We start from the raw sequence: 18,737 nt of genomic DNA, 5'->3' as shown, positions 1-18,737 counted from the left end.
GGGCCCCCGGGGGTCGAGGTGCGCTCCTCGATCTGGAGATGCCCCGGCTATCCCAGCAGCTCCCATCCGGGGCTGCTGCGGGGCCTTGGCCCGGGAAATCTCGGGCCCAGCTCCCGGATCCATGTGCGCCAGGAGGGCCCCGGGGACGGTTACGAGAGCCCCGGGCCCGCCCGGCCCAACCTCGGCCTCAACCCCGGCCCCGGTCCCGACCCGGCGCCTGCCCCCGCCCCGGGCTTGGCTCGGCCGCGCTCTCACCTGCCGCCGCCGCCGCCGCCGCCGCTCCTCCCTGGAGGGGCCCCGACCCAACCCGACCCGGCTCCGGGCCGCTCCGCTCTTCCCCTGGGCAGGCCCGGGGCGGAGCCGGGGCCTCTCCTGAACGCCGCAACCCCCCGCCCGGGCAGCCGCCGCCGGCGCCGGGCTCCACGCGAGGGCGGGCGGGCGGGGGAGGGAAAGAGGGAGGGAGGGAGGGAGACAGGGAGGGGGAGGGGGCGGGGAGGCCGCAGATCCCCGGGCTCGCGTACCGAGCCGGCCGCCCGAAGGGGGCTGGGGCCGGGGAGGCCGTGGGGGGCCGCGGAACCGGCCTCCTGGCGCCGGACAAAGGCCGGGGAAGGCGCGGGGGGTGGGGGTGGGGGGTGCCGGGCCCGGAGGTGGGGCGGGGGGGAAGCCCGGGTGAGGCGGCGCCGGGGAAGGGGGGGGGGGTGGGGGGGCTGGGCTGAGGAGGGTCGGAACCGCAGAAGCCTGGGACCCGCCTCCGGCCCCTTAATCCGGATCGGTTCGGTCCGGATTAGTAGTGATAGGTGTAAACACACTAGTGAAACCGCGTGTTCCCTCGCGAGATTTGCACGGCGGAGAGGCGGGGGTGGGGGTGGGGGGGAGACAGTAGTGGTGCCGGTGGTGGTGGTGGTGCTGGTGGTGGTTGTGGAGAAGGGGGGGTTGGAGGGGTGACAGAGCCGCCGGTGGGGGAGGGGGGAGGGAAAGAGGTGGGGGAGGGGGCGTCCCGCTGCCCCAACCGCGCCTCAGCCAATCAGCAGCTTGGCTGGGCCGGCGGGCAGGGGTTAACGCGGCGCCCCGGCGGAGGAGGCCATAGTGGCCGCTGCCTCGCACAGCAGCAGCGAGAGGAAGGTGGGCTAGCCGGCCCGCGGAGTGGCAGGCGGGCCGGCAGCCTCCAGTCCCGTCGGGAAGCAGGGGCCGGACCCTGGAGCGCGCCCTCTGGCCGCGGTGACTGCGGCTCCCTAGGACGGAGTCTCTCGAGGGGGTCCCCGGCGCTCGCCCGCGTCCCCACGAAGCCTTTGTATCACCGGCAAATGCCTCCTCGCACTCGCCGCTGGGGGGTGATTGGAGGGGGAGGGGAGCGGGAGTGAAGCATACTCCCCCTCCTCCCCATCCCGGGGGTCCAGCGGGTTGTCTCTTGGAATCCCCGGGCTCCGCAGGTTCTAATCCCAAGGGGGCGAGAGCTGCTTTTCTGAGGGATGGGTTCTAGAGTGACAGTCCTTAGACTTTGGGGGGGAGGGCGGTAACGTTGTCGTTTCGGAGCACCCCTCAATCCTCCACACCCAGGTAATTGAATCCCCCCCCCATTTTTAATTTATTATTATTATTAATGGGTCTGGCCTACCCGTGCTCAGGAGTCTGCCACCGACCGACCGCCAGCCCCGAGCTGAGCCTCCCCCCGCCTTGCGACCCCTTCTTTCCCTCTTTTGAAAGTTGGCAACTATTAATTCCACGTGGAACGCTGTCGGAGCGAGCCCACTTGAGGGACAAAGGGTTCCCTGGGGTCCAAACGTGCCCCCATACCCACAATTATGCAGCCGTCTGAAAGCGGCGGGGAGAAGGGATTAAGCACTGCAAAAGCTCTCCTCCCAAAGGTGCCGGGAAGGAGCTTTACATTTCAACTTTTAGTAAAAACATTGAACTATGAGGGCGCCCCAGAGGGCCTGGGGAGAGGGGGAGGGGAATGGGGTAAACAGCCCTGCCCCCGTCACTGAGAAGTTTTCCCCTCCCATTGTGTAATAAGAAAGTTGAAAGGAGGAGGAGTTGGTTTGCTAGTAGTGGGCCTGCCAGTAGTAGGCCATACTTAAAATGGGAACTTGTGTACTGGAGTGAAAATAGTAGCCATTCTTATCACCAAGTACAGAAGAAGGAAAGACATTCGGATCTGGCTCCCATCCATGAGGGCTGGGAGATTAGCGTCAATAAAAATGTTCTCTTTTTATTTTCCTCTGAAGCTTCCTCCATAGTTGATTTGAGGATTGAAGGTGATTCACGAGTTAAAATCAGATATTTGAAAAATTGAAAACTTTGCTGCTTGAACTTTTGCAGAGATGAGGACGTTCTGAATGGAGTTTCTGTGCCAATTACTCCTTATTTCAAATACAAACTGCAAAAAAAAAAAAAGCAATGGAAGCAAGTTACTTATTTCTTTGACTTCCTTCTCCAACCTTCCATAACCTGGGGGCATAATAATATGGGGGGAGGAATCATCACAGTATAAAAACAGGGTGACCGGTAACCAAAAGAGAAGGTCTGGTCTAATTCCCTGACCTACCAAGGCCTTTCCTGATCTCTAAAGCTGTTAGTGATTACTCCAGCCTCACTGAAATTACTTTGTATTTGTTTATATGTATACACACGTTGTATCCTCCAGTAGAATTTAAGCTCCTTTAGGGCAGGGACTGTTTCCTTTTGTTTTGTCTTTGTATCTCCACCCTCTACTTCGGTGCCCCGTATTTGTAGCTACTTAATGGTTTTTAATTGTTTGGAATGTAGATAAGGAAACTGAGGCCCAGAGAGGGGAACCCAGATAATAAACTGGGGAGGAGTATTCAAACCCAGATCCTGTCATTTCGAATTTAGCTGTTTGGGGGGCAGCTAGGTGGCGCAGTGGATAGAGCACCGGCCCTGGAGTCAGGAGGACCTGAATTCAAATCCGGCCTCAGACACTTAACCACTTACTAGCTGTGTGACCCTGGACAAGTCACTTAAACCCTAATTGCCTCACCAAAACCAAAAACGAATATAGCTGTTTGAATCATACCACTCCACCTCCCCCTTAAACTAACAAACATTTTCGTACAGTGTTACATTGGCTTTGAAAAGGGAACAGATCTGAATTAGGACAGGAAACAGAATTTAACATTAATAAATGAAGCACAATACCTTCTACCAAGTTGGGGGGGAGGCGGGGTTTGAGATGTATTCTGATTACCAAAGAGCTGATGTAGGATGGAATTAGGGTCAAATTGATCGTGTCATCCCAAAAGAATTACAAGACTCAGTGACTCAGTTTCCCAAGTTTTATTGCAATACTATGAGTGAACACAGGGAGAGAACCAGAAAAGTGGAAAGATATCTCTCCAATAGGGAAAGGAAAGATAGTTACATTTATAGTATGGATAAATTGATTATCAGTCTCATTATAATAATCTCTACCTTAAGGAGGTGCAGGAGAGAGCCTATCCTACTTTGGAGTTCCTGGGGTCCTAAGCCAACCCCCCAGGAGGGTACCTTTTTCCATGGAGGTGTGGTTGTGGTTTTGGGTGAATCTGGGGACAAATTTGGCCTTTTCTGTGCATGTCACTTTTTGATTCCCATGCTTAGTTTCAAAACATCTTCATTTATCATTTATTTCCAGTTTGAATTTCTATTCATTGTCACTGTATCATTGTTAAAGTTAAGGTCTCTCTGACCTGCCTTCTCCAGGTTTTGTTATGGATGGTGACCAATGTGGGTAAGAGAACCTAGGCCCTGACTTGTTTCCCAAATCTTAAATTATCCATTAACTGGGGTCTGAATCCCTTTTAGAGTTCATATCTAAATTAGAGCTTTCGGTCTTAGATTTTTCTGTTAACCCCTTTTTTTCCTCCTCCATCAGAGCTACATTAAAATTACGCTGTGGTGATCTTTAGACTCTTCCATACTATGGATCTTTGGTCTTATGCCCCCCAATAATGGCTCGGATTACAACTCAATCAAGCCTTCTAATTTTGTCAAGGTCTTCCCTCGAATCTTCAGAAAAGGGTTTATCTAATGTAGTGGGGACCTTCCACTGAATCTTTTGGTGCTAGTAGTACATGTAGGTTGTCCATCATCTCTCTTAACAATTTCCTTTTCTGGTTACATCTCTATTGTTTTTATGCCACTTCTTTGGCACAATTTTCTGTTGGTAATAGGCTGAATCCTACAAATGCATCATCATAACATGTCTCCATTGCCATTTGTTGACTCAGAACCTAAAGGTTCTTTGGAGAATGGTATTTTATGACTTGCAACTATGCAACATCATTGGAAGAATATTAATGTTAAAAAGATGAGCTTTTGTTTCAAGGAGGAACTTGGCACCATTAAAAACACTAACCTTTCTAAATGCAGCCCCAAATTATGTTCTAATGTAATGGGGTTTTTTTTTGTTGTGTTTTTTTTTTTTCAGGGCAATGAGGGTTAAGTGACTTGCCCAGGGTCAGGCAGCTAGTTAAGTGTCAAGTGTTTGAGGTTGGATTTGAACTCAGGTCCTCCTGAATCCAAGGCCAGTGCTTTATCCACTGCGCCACCTAGCTGCCCCCCTAATGTAATGTTAAAAGGATCTTTAGAAGTTATCCAGTTTAAGTTACCATCCAATATGTTAATCTCTACAATAATTAATATTTGACAAATGGTCACTTAGTCTCATCCTGAGTACTTCCTATAACACAAAATTCACATCCACAGACTTACAAAGGCAGCCCATTCCATTTTAGGACCACTCATTCTTACATACTTCTTTGTAAAAGTGAGCAGAAATCAGGGGGACAGCTAGGTGGTGCAATACATAGCACCAGCCCTGGATTCAGGAGGACCTGAGTTCAAATCCAGCCTTAGACACTTGACTGACACTTATTAGCTGTGTGACCCTGGGCAAGTCACTTAACCCTCATTGCCCTGCTTTTTAAAAAAAAAGTAAGCAAAAATCAGTTCCCTCTCAATTCTCTTTTCTACCCTTTTCAGCTACAATTCTTCTTTATGACAATCCTTCAAATACTTGAAATAGACTAATACTATATTAGAGTCAGAACTAGCCAGAAACTTAGAATCAATCATTCAACAAGCAATTGCTAAGCACTTACTATGTACCAGGCAGTATGCTAAGCACTGGGGATACAAAGAAAAGTAAAAATAGTCCTTTCAAGAAGCTCACATTCTAATGGGGGTGGGGCAACAACTATGTACAAAAAAAAAAGATACACATACATAAATATACACAAATATATATGTGTATATATGTATATGATAAATTTATAATAATCTCAGAGGGAAGGCACTAGCATTAAGGACTGGGAAAGGTTTCTTGCAAAAAGTAGGATTAGCTGATTTGCAGGAAGCCAGGAGGTGGAGGTAAAGTGAAGAGCATTCCAGGCATGGGAGACAGCCAGTGAAAATACATAGTCAGGAGGTGGAAGTGTCTTGTGCCAGAAATAGCAAAGATCACAGTGTCACTGGATTGTAGAGGAACAGCAAAGAGGCTATGTCACTGGATTGTAGAATATGAAGAGGAGAAAGAAGTGAAGGGGTAGAAAGGGAGCAAGTTATGAAGGGCTTTAAAAGCCAAACAGAGAATATTATATTTGATACTCAGATGTCATCTGGTTCAGCACCTTAATTTTATAAATGAAGAAACAAAGTCCTGGAAAATTGAAGTAACCTGTCCAGTCACAATAGTAAGAGTGGCAAAGCCAGAATATAAGCCAGAGTCTCTTTCTCAAGACCCAACATTCTACATATTATGTCCCTTCTAAGTTTCTTTTTTCTTTCTTTCGTGTGGGGGGGGGGCAATGAGGGTTAAAGTGACTTACCCAGGGTCACACAGCTAGTAAGTGTCAAGTGTCTGAGGTCACATTTGAACTCAGGTCCCCCTGAATCCAGGGCCAGTGCTTTATCCACTGTGCCACCTAGCTGGCCCTCCCCCCCCCACACACACACCCCCGAGTTTCTTCTCCAGACTCTAATGCGGTTAGGAATTTGGGACTATTAAAGTTTAAACTGGCCAGCTAAACTAAAGGACATGAGTGTGGAGTAACTCCTTGAGAAACTAAACTGAAGGACAAACACACCTTGAGAAGCAAAAGAGATAAACGCATTAGGTGTGGCTGCTGCCTGAGTGGCACCAAGGGGACAGAGATAACTCCAGAAGACCTCTAAGCCTTCACTCAAGCTTTCCCCACCCCCAAAGGGAACTTTCCATTGTCAGTTGGTGACCCCATCCAGTCACCCCATCTACCATCTATAAAAACTATGGCCTTTCTCCTGTTTGAGGAGATAGGTAACTCAGAGAATCATATCTCTATGCCATCTCCCCTCAAGAGAAGTTTATGACTTCTCTTGGTCTCTTTTCTCTAGCACCTAAATAAAAGATTATTTTATTCTCATCGAATTTGTGTGTGAGAAGGTGTACTTCTTTAAAGAGGAATACCTAAGGACCCCCACAACTAATTTCCCCTGTGACAAGACTAACATCTCCATCTTTTTAGCATTCTGGTTATCAACCTCAGGTCTAGGACCAATTTATAAATGTCTGACTTAAAATAAATACAGTGGGTTTTTTTGAAGGAATAATTTGGAATATAGAGAAGATCTCTTTTCCCTGGGTGCAAAACTCTTTCCTCTCCCCTTTTAGAGGCTCAGATTACTCTTCTGTAAAATAAGGGGACTGGGCTGGATGACTTCAAAGTTTTCTTCCAACTCTGAAAGAGTGGACTCCTTATTATACCATGTCCCTTGTAGTCCACATCTAGCTGGGATCATAACTAAGAATTCGATGGGCTCTATTAAGCAAAGGACTGTGGTGATAAGCATCTTATAGATGAAAATAACAAATGTCAGCAGTAGGAAGGACATAGGAAATGTTGTACACCATTTCCTGGAGAAAGGCAGATATTCTCAAAGCAAACATTCTTGCTGTTATATGGTTACCTTCTCATAACTCAATTTGACATTGGCTATGTGGACCAGCTTGTTAAAATAATATTGACCTTAGAACAACAACCTTTCCAGGCACTACTTTTCTCTTACATTACACACTGAACTGCATTTCCTTCCTAAACTCAGCCCCTTAGCAGCCAGGCCTGAAGGAACAGGCCAGCCAAATAGCTACATGCCTTGAGAGTGCCCAGACTTTAGTCATCAATATGTGGTATAGCTTTGATAGGGAATTTCCAACTCAGCAAAGTATTGAAAAGGAAAGAACTTCTAAGAGATTATCTGCCCCTTGCCCCTGTCTTTTGGCAAACAGGTAAATGACCAAAAAACCTACACCTAGAACAAATCATCATAAAACCATAGATTTTTGCACTGGGAAGAATCAGAGGACTTAGAGCTGAAAGAAACTATAAAGACCTTCCACAACAGCAGTTCTTTTTTTTTTTTTTTTGGCGGGGCAATGGGGGTTAAGTGACTTGCCCAGGGTCACACAGCTAGTAAGTGTCAAGTGTCTGAGGCCGGATTTGAACTCAGGTACTCCTGAATCCAGGGCCGGTGCTTTACCACTGTGCCACCTAGCTGCCCCAATTTACTTTTTTTAAAAATGTATACCTTCATTTCAATATAATTAATTTCCTTTGTAGTCATGTATTCTATTTTATCCATTTAAAAACATTATTCTAAGAAAGGGACCAAAGGCTTCACCAAACTGCCCAAGTTTACAAAGGTAGCTAATAGTAGATCTCAAATTTGTGCCCAGGTCCTCTGATTCCAAACCTGGGGCTATTTCCACTATACCAAAGTTCAACTAATCCATATTTCCCAACCCAAACCATCCTACTGACCAGCAAAGGATTCTTTATTTCTATCTTTTCCACTCCAACCTCAGCTTAATGGATCTCTCAGTATCTTGTTTGTCCTTCCTTCTGGAAGAAGACCAATGACATCAGGAGGGTGATATCTTGACTTACAAGTGAATTGAATTTACATAAGGCAGAGCTGTGCAAAGTCATTAGCCTCACTTTCTCCTCCAGGGTCATCTGAGTCCAATGGCAAGATATAGATCAGGGCAACTGGAATTGACCCCAAATGCAATGGGAGACTTTGCTCTTTTTAAACTAAGGTCTTTCTCAGGTCTCAGCCCAAGAGAACTACTAATTTGCCAATAAAGAGGTCTAGGTTATACACATTCAATGATTTAAGACTACATAAGATATGAGGCAAATAAATGCATATCTGTATGTGTATGTACAATTTTAGTCAGGCAACAATCTATTACCAAAATAAAGAATATAAGTGTTAAAAAAAAAAGAAACGAGGAAAAAGATGGCCTAGTTTGCCTACTTTAAAAAAAAATCAAACTTGATAGGGAAGACCCTCCAGTTTCTGGCCAGAACAGAAACAATTGCTATTTACCCTCACTGTGAGCCATTAAAACCCAAAACAATGACCAGGTGAGGCTTGGGCTGGGACCCATAGTTGGCTAATCAGTGAGAGCCAGAGCAATTTGGGTTTCAGGCATCGTCAATTAACTCTATTTGAATCCCAATGGGCTTAATAAGTCCTGGTTTTCCAGTGCTGCATATGAAAAAATCATAAGTGAAAGTACATGGGTCAAAAGAGTTAATTAGCCTAGACCCTTTATTGGCAAATTAGTAGTTCTCCTGGGCTGATTATCCAAGGGCTCTGAGGGCAACACTGTTGTTATTCAGTTGTGTCCAACACATGCTGATCCCATGGACACTAGGCCTTTCTACTCTCTACTATCTCTCAAAGTCTGTCCAAGTTGATGTTTATTGTGTCCGTGATATTACCTATCCATCTCATCCTCTGCCATCCCCTTTTCTTTTGCCTTCAATCTTTCCCAACATCAGGGTCTTTTCCAACGAGTCCCATCTTCTCATTATGTTGCCAGAGTATTTAAGCTTCATCTTCCATATTTGACCTTCGAGTGAATAGCCTCAATTAATTTCTTTAAGTATTGACTGATTTGATCTCCTTGTTGTCCAAGGGAATCTCAAAAGTCCTAAGTTGGAAAGGGAGAGGAGGTATGGGAATCTTCTGAAGGAAAATAAAGAAGAATCATTTTATGGGAAGACAACAGGGTTTTCGTGAGAAAATAATGGGATTTGGCAGATACTCAAAGGCCCACCTGGAGATTGATCTAAATGGATTGAATTAAGTGAGAGTGATTGATTTTGCTGATTATCCTACTTCAAGTTAATTAGATTGCAGCCACACCTGGCTGGCCCTTAAGGCAGTATTGTTCTCAGAAGCTAAGGACTTTGAACTCAACTCCTCAAGACCACCTTCAAGTCCAGTGAACCAATGGATTTGGATGATGCCTATCAATCAGCTTGAAGCAGTGTGTAAGGACTGCCTCTGCTTCAGACCTATAAAAAGCTTCCACACTCAGTTTGAGAGGAGTTCGTGGTTGAAGCAGGCTCATGGTGGAGGACTTGAGGAAGAACCAGACCAGGCTGGAACTCTAGGCCTTTTCTTAACTCCACGTGTTCTTTTTTTTCCCCTAATACTTAGTATGCTTTAATAAATGCTTAATGCCCAAAGACTGGTGCTAAAGCTTCTGATTTAAGGCAACCACACATTAGATTTTTTTTAGACATCACATTTAGATTTTAAACATCACATTTTTTACTGGCCAAAAAAGAGTACCAATGCAAGTGGGCTTTGTTACTAATAGACATATACATAATAAAGCTAGGATTGTGGTCTAGAAGGATAGAAAACAATGAACTTGTCTCCTTAGTTTACCCTTTATTCCAGCTCTGATTTATTTGCAAGGTAAGTCAGAGAGGATGTTGGAAACACTCAAACTGAGATGGTTCAGTTATTTGTAACAGGAAAGTAATCCCAGGAAAAGGGATCACCTGGGGTACTGGACCTAGCTTTTGTTAGATGTATGGCTATGAGTATAGAGCAGTCAGACTCCCTTAGACACTCTAGTTGAGAAAGTTATCAAGTGATCTAGATGAGCCCAGAAGTTAGAAGGGAAAAGAGACTCAGCACCCCACAGACACCACTCACCAGAGAGTAGCTAAGACCAGTGTAGCAATGTATATATGGAAAAAGAATCAAAGGTCAATCCCACTACCTGTAGAGTTTGACATTACTGAAAAGAGCTATGAGCAGAATAGACATTACTGCCTTGAGGAATTATGGGGAACTGTTTTTCCCCATGGGAAACTTTGCTGTCTCTAAACAAAACAATAGAAAGCCCCTGTTCAACCTGCAGTAATTATATCCTGTAAGTATTTTACTTGTCCCCAGATTATCCTAATCATTCACAATCCTATAAACCCTCATTTGTCTTTTTGTTTTCTCAGTCTAGTAGGAAAGGCTATAAAATATTCAGATTTTGCCCTGCTTGAAGAACCTTTGCATGTCTGTAATCCAAGTCTTCTCTTACAGCTTCAAGTTAAAAATAATGCTTTAGGGGCAGCTAGGTGGCGCAGTGGATAGAACACCAGCCCTGGATTCAGAAGGACCTGAGTTCAAATCCAACTCAGACACTTAACACTTACTAGCTGTGTGACCCTGGGCAAGTCACTTAACCCCAATTGCCTCACCAAAAACAAAAAAAAATAATGCTTTAGCTAACTAAGAATTCACTGAATACTTAATCAATCTTTAAAAAACACCCAGAAGTCACCAACAACCACCACAAGGCCAATTGAACTAGCCAAACAACTCCCTCAGTGGAGATGCTATTCCCTACAGAGAGCAGGCCCAGAGAGGGAAATTAGGACACTGTGAGAAGATATGGATGGTGCTGCATTCCCCTCTAGCTGTGCTTCTGACTTTCCAGACTTTTATCACTATGCCTCATCTATAGTCTAACCCTAGAACATCCATTAACCTCTGTGTCCTTCTCACCCTGGAACATCCTCTGCTGGGCCTTCTCTGGTACGTTTTTCCTGGGGCCTCTGTGGTAAAAATTATTTATGGTAAAGATTAATATCGAAAGTTTTAGCTGAATCATTTGGGAGGGGCCACACCTGGCCCACCCTGAGATTACATATGCTACTGAGAAGGACCTCCCCTTTTGGGAGAGGAAAAAAATGGAACACGACCAGAAGGGAGGGAACTTCCGGGAGGCAGGGTGTGTTCAAAGAGTTCGAGCTCTTTCGGCCTGGAAATCGGTCTGGTGGCATTCATTCGGGGACCTGGCAGAGGCACGAGTTTTGCTCCTTTTGGGCTACTGCGTTTCTTATGAGCAATGGTAAACTGACTGGGGTTGGTGAGTTTTTTGTTTTTGTTTTTTTTCGTGAGGCAATTGGGGTTAAGTGACTTGCCCAGGGTCACATAGCTAGTAAGTGTTAAGTGTCTGAGGCTGGATTTGAACTCAGGTACTCCTGACTCCAGGGCTGGTGCTCTATCCACTGCGCCATCTAGCTGCCCCAGGGGTTGGTGAGTTTAATCCTAAATTCCTATCAGCATAATTGACCATATCAATAATAATACTAATAGAAATTATGTGATTATCTCAATAGATGCAGAAAAAGTCTTCAACAAAATACAGCACCCATTCCTATTAACCAGCCCTGCATTCAGGAGAACCTAAGTTCAAATCTGGCCTCAGACACTTGACACTTGACACTAGCTGTGTGATCCTGGGCAAGTCACTTAACCCTCATTGCCCCACCAAAAACAAACAAAAAAACCCCAACACTAAAGAGCATAGGAATAAATGAAATTTACCTTAAATTGATAAGTAGTATTTATCTAAAACAATCAGCAATTGAGGGCATCTAGGTGATGCAGTGGATAAAGCACTGGCCCTGGATTCAGGAGGACCTGAGTTTAAATCTAGCCTCAGACACTTGATACTTACTAACTGTGTGACTTTGGGCAAGTCATTTAACCCTCATTGCCCCGCACAAAAAAAAAAAAAAAGGAAAAAAAAAGACTAGGTCTTGGAACACTATATAGGGAAGAGGTCCAACTCATTAATCACAATTGTTGCTTTGTAGCCTGATTTTTGATAATTCACCCCCCTCCTCCTTTCCTTCCTCCCTCCCTGCCTTCCTTCTTTTTTTTCTTTCTTTCCCCCTCTCTTCTATATAGGGAATCATACCCTTATCTACTAGGCACTCTGAGCAAAGAAATACAAATTTGTCTGCAGAAATCTCACCTGCAAGATGTCTTCTAAGGATCACTCCTTAAACCGAAATAACTTTGGCCCTCATTGATTGGTCAACAATAGGTCCCAGTCCAGGCCTCATTTTACCATTGTTTGGCCTCTAGATGGCTTAGGGTGGGCCTAAATCTTTTGGTCAGAAACCCTGAGGGTTGTTCCCCCTACCCCCTTTTATCTGTTGTTGTTGTTGTTGTTGTTTGACTAGATAAAAGAGACTTTTCTTTGTCTCCTTTCTTACATAGCCTAAATTACTAAATAGGTGTTGCCTTAGGCAAACTGAGACCTGTGAAAGGCCTCATTGTCCTGATAATATATGTTGCCACTGGACCCAGATGGTTCAGGTGGAGAGAGTAAGGCTGGTGACTTTGTACAGCCCTTCCTTACTTAAATCCAATTCATTGTAAGTTATGACATGTCAGGGTCCCCTTTTAGAATAAAGGAGAAACAACAACAAAACTGGGTAGGGAGAGGTAAAAAGGAGCAATTATCTCATACAAATGATATGTGAAAGGAAGAACTGATATAGAAGAAGCAAGTGGGGGTGGAGGGGTAGTTGTGCTGGAACCTTATTCTCATCAGAAATGGGTTAAGTTTTGGGGATAAGAATTCATTATTTGTGTGATGTATAAAATCTAAATGTGTAGTCTAAAAATCTAATGTGTGGTCGCCTTAAATTAGAAGCTCATAGCACCAGTCTTTGGGGCATTAAGCATTTATTGAAGTATTTAGAAGTTAGTAAAAGACAGAAGAACACGTGTAGTTCAGAAGGAAACCTAGCTACCCTGGTGATTCTGCTGGGACCTCCAACTGAAAAGACAGATCCCTTGTACCCCCCCAAATAGAAGCTCCTTGTGGGCCTGCCCAGGCATGGTCCCTACACACAACTCCAAGCTAATTGGCTGGTAGCAATGATTGACATGACTTACAGGCATTTCCATGAATAGATGTAACGTTTCTATGAATAGATGGATGATAGTCATATACTTTCTCCTCAGGATGAGTTCTCACAATGTCTCTCTGGGGGGGGGGGTGGCACGCTGATTCTCACACTCACCCCTGTGCTTCATGAAGAAACATCATTTCCTTACATGAAGCAATAACATTACAGATACTTATGACTAACAAAGTAAAGGGAATGAAAAGAGAGAAAAAGAAATTGAGCAACACATTAACAAAGGCTAAAAGGGGGCACTCCCCTTTTAGCAGGTGGACATTACAAACAGAGAAAAACTAAAGGGGGCACTCCCCTTTAGTAAGTGGAAATTATAAACAGTGTATACAGCGGGGAAAAGCAAAACAGGAAAATGTCTATTTAAGTATTTGGAAGTCTTTTCTCAGATTATTCTTGGGATGTCCTCTGGGTGTAGTTGTGGAAAGTCTTTCAGGTATGGATGCTGATGATCAGGGCTAGCAAGTTTCAGCTGTAGAGTTTTGGGTGTGATTTTAAAGTCCCTCAGGTGTTTCAGATACTGGTAATCAGTTGAGAAATTTTCCTACAAAACTGAGCTTAACACAACTTTAAATAGCTTTGCCAATAATCAAATCAAACAATGAGAGTTCTCAAAAATATATCTAAGGAAATTCAGAATCTTTTAGAGATTTTACAATTATTGTTCAGTTGTTACATATGAAACATATACTAAAAACAAAAATTGAAACATTCTCTAAAACTTAATATTACTACATTTGGTAAAAATTGTTTGGAAAGCTGGAAATCAATCTGGTAGAAATTGGGCATAGAAGAATATCTTAAACCATGTGCCAAGATCTGGTCAAAATGGATACATTACCTAGATATAAAGAAAGATATCAATTAGAAGAATATGGAACATATTATTTATCAAATTCATGGATAGGAGAACAATTTATGAAGAAACAAGAGATAGAGAGCATTGTGAGGTATAAAATGGATCGTTTCAATTATATTAAATATAAGAGCTTAAAATAAAACTAATGTAGCCAAGATTAGAAGGCAATCAGAAAATTGGGGGAAAACTTTCATAGGCAGTCTTGCAGAAAAAGGTCTCATTTCTCAAATATATAAAGAATTTTGCCAAATTTATAAGAATATGAGTCTTTCCTCAGTTGAAAAATGGTCAAAGGGTATGAACAGGCAGTTTTTCAATGAAGAAATAAAAACTACATATATTCATATAAAAATGCTCTAAATCATTGTTAATTAGAGAAATGCCAATTTAAAAAACTTTGAAATATCATTTTATACCTCTCAGATTGTCTGAAATGATAGATGCCCTTCAATTTGGGAATGTCTGCACAAGTGGTGGTATATGATTGTGATGAAATCCTACTGTCATATGAGAAATTATGAGCTGGTTGATTTTATTTATTTATTTATTTATTTGCAGGGCAATGAGGGTTAAGTGACTTGCCCAGAGTTACACAGCTAGTAAGTATCAAGTGTCTGAGGTCAAATTTGAACTCGGGTCCTCCTGAATCCAGGGCCAGTGCTTTATCCACTGTGCCACCTAGCTGCCCCAAGCTGGTTGATTTTAGAAAAACATGGAAAGACTCGGACCTATGAAGAAAAATGCTATCCATCTCCAGAAAAAGAACCAACAGAAACATAAAGTATGGTTTTGTTATACATATATGTATGTATACATGTATATACACACATATACATATATGTATGTGTGTATATATAGATATATATATGTGTATATGTTTGTGTTTAATTGCAGCTTTCTCTAGGAATGGGTGGGAAGGGAGGGAGGAAAAAAGAAAAAGTGTATAGCATAGAACAAAAGAAAACTTAGAAGGAAGCACAAAAATACTGGGTAGCTTTGAAAATAATGTGTATTGGGGGCAGCTAGGTGGCGCAGTAGCTAGAGCACTGGCCCTGAATTCAAGAGGACCCGAGTTCAAATACAGCCTCAGACCCTTGACACTTACTAGCTGTGTGACCCTGGGCAAGTCACTTAACCCCAATTGCCCCCCCAAAAATAATAATATGTATTATTTAGTAATAAACATAGTTTTTTGTAAGTAATCAGTTTGAAATGCAAATTTATTGTTTTATATTTAATCCTCTCTTTATGTTATACTGTATACATGGAAGTGTTCTCTTTTTTCTCATTTTGTATTTGTTTAAAATTAATTTTTAAAAGGAAAGATGGAAGGAGGGAAGAGGAAGGAAAGAAAAGAGGAAGGAAGAAAGGAGGGAGGGAGGGAAGAAGGAAGGAAAGAGGAGGTCCTCTTCTCTTGAGTGCCAACCCCCTTAGACTACTGCCAGTCTTTCCCTACCAAGCTCTGGCCTTGGATTACTCCCATCATCCACTGCCTTCTCTCTTTGTGATGTGCTGCTAAGCAAAGTTGGAAAAAACCAAGAAAACATTATTGACTGGGTCTGTTGCACTATTGTCTCCTCCATTTGATTGTAAGCTTCTTAAAAATAGGGGGTTTTTGCATTTCTCTGTGCTTAGCACAGTGATATATAGATGATGTTCAATAAATGCTTGTTGACTTGACTTTGATGAGGTTAAATAGTGAGGCCCTTGTTCTGCCTCTTAAGGAAACTGTAAATGGCATGGATATCCTATTCACACTTTATTGAGGATGAGGGATAGAGTTATAGTCCTTAAATATAAGCACCAGGTGGTACAGAAAAGCAAAGAACAAGGTCAGCTGAACTACTTGTCAACTGAGTGTGCTTTGACAATTTGTTCCACCTCCCTTTCAGATTCTTTTCAATCCCACTGTGGATTTTTAGAGCAAAGGGATGGCTGCCTTCTGGCTTATTTATTCCCCATGGCTACTGGGCTTATATGTGCTAGAAGTATCAGGTCCAAAGGGTTATTTCCTTTCTCCCTCTGATAAACTATAATCTCCCTTAATGCTTGACTCTTTGAACTCCTACCTTGAAATTTCACTTTGGTGGCATTAACTAGGGCTGTATAGTTTACACATACCAATACCTTAAATTTGCTCCCATCTCAGGGTTTTGTCTTCTCTCAATTCCCAGACTCACTGCTAGCATTCAAGTAAGCAGAATTGTCACATATACAAATGATCACCACATTTTAATACACGCACCTACACACACTCAGAAAATATTTCAATCTATATGGTTGCAAGCATACTTCCTTTTCCCACTATTATTTGACACAGTTCTGGAAATTTTAGCAATAGCAATAAAAAAAGAGAAAAATACTAAAAGTGTAGACAGACAAAAAAGAGACAAAACTATACCTTTTCTTCATAATCATGATTGTTTACTTAGAGAATCCTAGAAAATCAGCAAATAAATTGAGATAATAGCTTCAACTGTTTCAGGCTACAAAGTAAGCCCAGAACGCAAATAGCATTTCAATTTAGTAATAAAATCTAGGAGGCAATAATAGAAAGAAAAAATAGTCTGGCAGTAAGTAGGTTCAGAACAACATCTTATATTTTATTCCATAATAGATTTAAAGTGGATAAATGACCTAAATATTAAAGATCACACAATTTAAAATTAGAGGAGAAGCAGATTTAATACCTTTCACAGTTATGGAAGGGGATGAATTCTTTTTTTTCTTTCCATATAAATATTTTATTATTTTCTAGTTACATTTAGCGATAGTTTTCAACATTTGTTTTTATAAGATTTCTAATTTCAAATTTTTCTCCCTATCTCCCCTATCTCCCCCCTCCCCAAGACAGCAAATAACCCAATATAGGTTATATGTGTACAATCACATTAACCATATTTCTGCATTAGTCATGTTAAGAGAGAAGAATCAGAGCAAAAAGGAAAAACCTCAAAAAAGAAAAACAACTACAACAACAACAAAAAACCAATAGAAATAGTATGGTTCGATCTCCATCTAGATTCCACAATTCTTTTTTTTTCTGGATTTGGAGAACATTTTCCATCATGAGTCCTTTAGATCTATCTTCGACCATTGTATTGCTGAGAAGAATCAAGTCTATCACAGTTGATAGAGGATGAATTCTTTTTTTTTTCTTTTTGCAGGGCAATGAGGGTTGGGACTTGCCCAAGGTCACACAGCTAGTAAGTGTCTAGTGTCTGAGACCGGATTTGAACTCAGATCCTCCTGAATCCAGGGCCGGTGCTTTATCCACTGGGCCACCTAGTTGCCCTAGGGGATGAATTCTTTTTTTTTTTTTTTTTGGTGAGGCAATTGGGGTTAAGTGACTTGCCCAGGGTCACACAGCTAGTGGGGATGAATTCTTAATCAAACAAGGGATAGAGTCAATGATGAGATAAAAATAGATAATTTTGAGCACATGTTATAGTGAAGCCATCCCCTCACATGTAGCATAGGGTGGGCAGGACTGTTGTGTGGCTTGAAGGGAGACATTTTCTTCTCTTCTTCCTCCATTCTCTCTCTCTCTTTCTCTCTCAGGGCAATGAGGGTTAAGTGACTTGCCCAGGGTCACACAGCTAGCATCAAGCGTCTGAGGTTGGATTTGAACTCAGGTCCTCCTGAATCCACAACCAGTGCTTTATTCACTATGCCACTTAGCTGCACCACTCCCCCCCCCTTCCATTCTTCTCAAGGGAGGCTTTAATACCTGGCAGTTAAAGGGGAAACAGGAGGTTGAGGTCAGAAGCTCGGCTACTTTGCTCTCCTCAGAGAAAGGGGGTGCCAGGCTAGAATTATATCTGTCATTTCCTTTTAATATTGTTAGTTAAGGGGATATGGTTATAAGGGTCAAGTTAAATTTCTGATCACTGTTTCTTTTTTTTTTTTGATCACTGTTTCTTTAATGGAGAAAGAAGACTCCAGACTTTATACCCAAGACTTGACTTATCACCAAATACCAGTTGCACAATGAGCATATATAGTAAGTAGCAAAGAGATCCATCTATCCAAGTTGATAGCAAAACAGAAATCAGAAAAAGTGTACAGAGGAGATTACACACCAGGCAATACAAAATGAAGGAGTCCTCCCACTGAGAGTGAGGTAATTGAGCCCAACCAAGAGAGAGTCCTAAATCTCACCCAAGGGAAAGTTCCCTGAAATCCCTAGTGTAACAAGCCAATGATAGGGACATGATGGGGTCTGCCAGCTCTTCTGTCAGCTTCTTCCCAGAATCTTGTTTTCCTTTAGCAACCTGAAATGGGGTTGGCATCATCCATCTTCTCTTTTGAAATTAGAAGTCAGAAGTACCTGAAGTGACTATAAAACCTGAAGACACTCAGGAGGTCAAGAGACTGAAGAGAGCAGAGCTCTCCTTATCTCTGCCCCATCCTATACACATGTGTAGGTCACTGATCTGCACCAAGAAGTAGAGTCCTATCCTGATGGTCTTTGGGACTTGGGTTGCACAGGAAATTGAAAAGCTTTTGCAAGAATAAAACTAATGCAACTAGTATGAATAGGGAAGCAGGAAACTGGGGAAAATTTTTGTATTAAATCTTTATGATAAGGATCTGAATCCAAGATATATAGACAACAAATATGTAAGGCCAAAAGATTCCTCAACATACAAGTGGCCAAGTGTTTCGAGATATGAACAAGCTGTTCTCAAAAAAAGAATTATAAGCTATTTACAATTATGTAAAAGAATGGCTCAAATCACTAATAATAAGAGAAATTAAAATCAAAACAATCCTGAAGTTTCAACTTATGGGCACAGTAAATTGGCAAGGATTACCAATGA

The 18,737-nt window shown here is 42.7% G+C and overlaps 1 protein-coding gene across 3 annotated transcripts in view; it reads right to left on the bottom strand.

Moving 5' to 3' along the window:
• The window catches only part of TLK2 (tousled like kinase 2), a 147,597-nt gene extending 147,146 nt beyond the window's left edge, over window positions 1-451 (bottom strand). For 2 of the 3 annotated variants that reach the window (XM_044003779.1, XM_044003782.1), the window contains exon 1: window positions 261-451. The gene's annotated coding sequence lies outside the window, so the exon portion shown is untranslated. Of the gene's footprint in view, window positions 1-255 lie in introns of all 3 variants that reach the window. The other variant, XM_044003780.1, reaches the window with a different exon arrangement.
• Window positions 452-18,737: the final 18,286 nt, after the last annotated feature.

This window comes from Dromiciops gliroides, chromosome 4, assembly GCF_019393635.1.
Source record: "Dromiciops gliroides isolate mDroGli1 chromosome 4, mDroGli1.pri, whole genome shotgun sequence".
Lineage (NCBI taxonomy): Eukaryota > Metazoa > Chordata > Mammalia > Microbiotheria > Microbiotheriidae > Dromiciops > Dromiciops gliroides.
This window is presented reverse-complemented; position numbering and strand designations above follow the sequence as displayed.